This window comes from Cannabis sativa, chromosome 2 (genome assembly GCF_029168945.1).
Source record: "Cannabis sativa cultivar Pink pepper isolate KNU-18-1 chromosome 2, ASM2916894v1, whole genome shotgun sequence".
In the NCBI taxonomy this organism is placed as follows: Eukaryota; Viridiplantae; Streptophyta; class Magnoliopsida; order Rosales; family Cannabaceae; genus Cannabis; species Cannabis sativa.
Window position 1 is genome coordinate 41087411 of NC_083602.1, and position 4811 is coordinate 41092221.

Below are 4811 nucleotides of genomic sequence, written 5' to 3' on the forward strand. Positions count from 1 at the left end.
GCCTTGCTTCTCCAATTCCCAACTTCCTAAAAATAGACATAGGCATGAGATTAATACTAGCTCCCAAGTCACAAAGAGCTCTTCCAACATCTCGACCCCCTATAGAAATAGGAATTGTAAAGCTGCCCGGATCTTTCAATTTGGGTGGAATTTTACTTTTCAACATAGCACTACATCCCTCCGTCAAAGCGACCGTTTCAAACTCGCCAAGCCTCCTTTTCTTTGTCAAAATATCCTTCAAAAACTTCACATAAGTTCGCATTTGCTCCAAAGCTTCCACTAAAGGTATATTGATGTGGAGCTGCTTTAGAACATCAAGAAATCTCCGGAATTGACCATCGTCTTGTTGCTTCTTGAACCGTTGAGGAAATGGTGGCGGTGGCTTTTGCAAAGACTTTTCTGCAGTAGAATGCTGACTGGATGCTGTAACTACTGGGGGAATTTCAGCAGCTGAAGTTGCTGGTTTTTTCTTCATTTCCCCCTCTTTTTGGATTGAAGAGGGCTCTTTACTGCCTGCTGCAGCCACATTTGACTCAATTATTTTTCCACTTCTCAAGGTTACCGCTTTGCAATGTTCTTTGCAATCTCTTCTTGGGTTTTCGGTGTCACTAGGCAAAGTGCCTTGTGGTCTATTCTTCAAATCATTGGCCAATTGCCCCAATTGAACTTCAAGATTCCGAAGAGATGCTGCTTGGCTTTGAGTTACAACGTCATTCTTGGCCATATAATCTCTCATTAAGCTCTCCAAAGAACTAGTTTGAGAGCCTTGAGGTTGGTGAGGTTGTTGAGGTCTTGGTTGTTGAGAAAAACCCGGTGGAAATGATTGCTTTCCTTGTGCTTGTTGTGCTCCACTTGAACTTGCCCCTTGACCTCCCCATGAAAAGTTCGGATGATGCTTCCATGCCGGATTGTAGGAGTTTGAGTATGGATTGTTGTTGCGGTTGAAGTTTTGATTACCCACATAGCAAACCGAAGCTGGATTTGAAGGGAAATTTTCAAAAGTATGCCCATCACCACAATACACACAAGAGATTTCTGCCCTTTGAATGGCAGCGGCTGGTTGTACACTTCCTCCCATATTCATATTCTTCAAAATGTTGGTCATTGAGGCCATTTGAGCGGTTAGAGCGGTCAAAGCATCTACTTCAAGAACACCCGCTACTTTTCGACTTGTAGGAGCTCTATTAGCTGACCATTGATAGTTGTTGCTAGCTATCCTTTCCAAAATCTCAAAAGCTTCATTGTAAGACTTGGAAAGAATGGCTCCATTAGCGGAAGCATCCAACACCATCCTAGAGGCCGCATTGAGACCATTGTAAAATGTCTCAAGTTGAATACAATGAGGAATACCATGGTGTGGGCACTTTCTTAACAACTCCTTGAATCTTTCCCATGCATCACTAGTAGTCTCGTCTTCCAATTGTTGAAAAGACATGATCTCGCTTCGAAACTTTGCATTTCTTATTGGAGGAAAGTACTTTCTCAAGAATTTTTCAGCCAAGTCATTCCAATTAGTCACCAAATCGGGAGGAAGAGTGTTAAGCCATGCTCTAGCCCGATCCCTCAAGGAAAATGGGAACAACTTCAATCTTAAAGCCTCTTCACTTACTCCTTGTAGCTTGAAAGAATCACTCACCTCCAAAAATGAGCGAATATGGAGGTGAGGATCTTCCGTTGGCGACCCACCAAATTGACCAACCGTTTGGAGCATTTGAAACATGACGGGCTTGAGCTCAAAGTGAGGTGCTTGGATTTCGGGTCTCACAATACCCGGATTTAGCTCATTGAACATAGGGGCTGCATACTCTCTTATTGCTCGGGCTCTATCATCGGCCAAAGCAATAGGATTGGCTTCATTATGAGCACCCCCAATTTCAAACCCATCGGCCATATTGCAGTGTTTTTTAGCCTTTTGTTCCTTCCTCCTTTGTGTGAAAGTGCGTTGAATTTCGAGGTCAATAGGAGCAAGTTCAAGGTCTTCTTCTTGCTCGTTCATGCACTAGATTAAATCTGAAAAAGAAAAAAAAATTCAGCGCACCAAATAGGATTAAAACTTTAAACCAGAAAATAAATTGCACAATAGTTGATAATACAAAATATTTAGTTTCAATCCCCGGCAACGGCGCCAAAAACTTGTTGTGAAAATTATATACGCAAGTATACGCAGTCAAACAAGTAATAAAGTGATAAGTAAGATCGTCTCCACAGGGATTGCAAACAAAAATATCTTGTAAAACCAACTAATTACAACTTAAAATAAAAAGAAATAATATGCAAATGGTTGAGTAATGGTTCAAAATTAGAAATGACATGAATTAATCTTGTTAGAATTAAACTACTGCTGCTAAGAAAAAAAAAATTGGTTGCAAGATAAAAATTGTAATATGGTAAAAATAGCTTGAATAACTAATTCCTTCTAGTCAGGTTTTTTTTACAGTCAGTACAGCATCGGTTCAGCATTACTCTAGCATTCTGCACAGAGATAACAACAAATTCCTCTAGGCTTGTGAGAATTTTCCAACACTCACAACTTTAATTCTACCATTGAGCTCAATATATTCCTATATCAAACCAGCAAGCAGAACACTATTCAAACATTAATTTTGTAAGTTATGCAAGGTAAATGAAATATTCCTATTCCACTTACAAAGAAAAGCCTAAATCTAGGTTTTCACTTGCTCCATTCAAGTTAAACTACTAGATCTAGCCCTTCCGGTACAAGATCTAGCTTAGCAAATTGTTATTCATGGCCAAGAAACAACAATCAATTAAATGAAACTCACTTGAATGAACAAAGACAAACAAATGCTAAAGTAAGCTTAGAATCTAATCATACCCAACTTAGAAGTTCATAGTTATTCAAGCCTCAAAAGTTTAGCTCATATTCAAGTAAGAAGTTAAAATCCAAGCTAAAAACAATTCATCCATGGCTGCTGCCCAAATTAACAATCTCAAGAAGTTTTTGATACTAAGTACAAACAAGAATAAAAGAGGAAAATAAAGAAGACTATCAAGAAAGGGTAAAAGAAAATTCAAACACTAGGCTTGGTCCCCTCTTCCTTCTTCTATGGTGTACTTTCTGCTACATTTACTCCTCCAAAAGAGTTGCAGCAGCTCCTCACGTACTGGATGATGAAGATGATGATCGTGTACTTCCCTTTCCTTCTCTTTTTGTTGTTGGGTTTTTAGGGTACAAACTTCATACCCCAAAATAGAAGCCCAAACTTTTCCACTTTGGCCCACTAGGGTTAGACCCCTTTCTTCCACGTCAGCTGGCTGGTGCAATTTGAGTGACTGGACCGAAGTTGCTGAGGTGGATAAGTGAAATTCGTGTTTCCACGTCACTGCCAGGATGCTGAATTCACTTCAGCATTGCTTTAGCTTTTCTTCAGCAATCAGCCCAGTTTCAGCTTGTGCTCCTTTTCTTCCTTGTTTCGTTTTCTTTTACCTATCAATTTAATTCCTCCTTTTTCAACAAAATAAGCACAGTTAATTGGAAAAATACACCCAACAATATCAATATTTACAAAACTTAAAGGTTAGATTACTAAATAGAAAATAACACTAAAACTAATTAAAATTAAGCAAAATAAACACATTTTCACTACTCTCCTCACAATACTTTAGTTTAAAAGCATAAAAATTAACTCTATAACATAGAGTTATCAATTTTCAAAAATTGATTAATAAAATAAATAAAATATATTTTAAAAATTATTCAAATTTAAGTTGTTATAAAAAGTTCCAACTTAAAATAATTTTCTATTTAATTAAATGTCATGAAAATAACAATATTTAAGTATCATGATGAAAATTAACTTAGATATTTAATTTTTAATTTAATTAAATGTATTAAATTCAAGAAATAAATAATTAAGTATAGAGAAGGCTTAATTATTAATTCTAGTTTAATACTAGGAAAAATATTCTTAACTTGAATTGTACCAAAATTAATTATTAAACAATTAATTTCACAATATATGATATTTTCCTATTTTAATATTGAAAATAATAACTAGTATAGAAATAACTATCTAGAAAATATCTCAATTTAACTAAGTATATTTTCAAAAAAAATTGAAAAACATCTAATTTAAGTTGTTATAGAAAGAATCTAAAATAACCAACTTAAAAATTTTCAAATAAAATTTAATTAAATATCAAAATTAAGTTGTAACCACCTAATTTAAGAATATTCCATTTTAAGTTTAATAACTTAAAAAATATCTCTAGAATCTTCAATAACCAACTCCTAGAATTCCTCAACTTAATTTTAAATTCAAAAAGATATTCAAATTTAAATTGATATAAAAAATTAGTTAGAAATAACTAATTTATAACTTAAATAGGAATATTTAATGAAATAATTAAAATAAGCTTCAGAAGGAATCTAGTTAGTTAAAATTCTTTATTTAATTAAATACAAGAAAAATACAAATAGTTTATCTAGAAATAATATCTTAAACTAAGAGTGTTTTTCTTAAAATTAACTTTAAAATATTAAAATGAAAATAAATTTCATATATTTTAAAAGTTAATTATGTTGCTAATCAATTTTATTAGGTTAAACTAATTTAATTAACCTAGTACAGTTATTCAAATCAAGCAAATGGGCCTTCACAATTGGGGTAGTTCATGTGAGGGGGAACTGGGTTCAGTATGTCGTACACACTTCTATTGGCGCCCATCTCTCACACAAAGCCCAAAAGAGAGGAATTTAACCTTAAAATAAATAACTGTTATTAATTGAATAGGTCCAAAAACTAAATGAACCTAAATAAAATCTATCAGGGTGTGACATTTTATTTAGC

At 34.3% G+C, this 4811-nt stretch overlaps 1 non-coding gene across 1 annotated transcript; it reads left to right on the forward strand.

Moving 5' to 3' along the window:
* The first annotated feature begins 1346 nt into the window (after nt 1–1346).
* On the forward strand, nt 1347–1453 carry LOC133035285 (small nucleolar RNA R71). Its single transcript, XR_009686561.1, has one exon. It is a non-coding gene; the product is annotated as a small nucleolar RNA R71 (small nucleolar RNA).
* The last annotated feature ends 3358 nt before the right edge of the window (nt 1454–4811 follow it).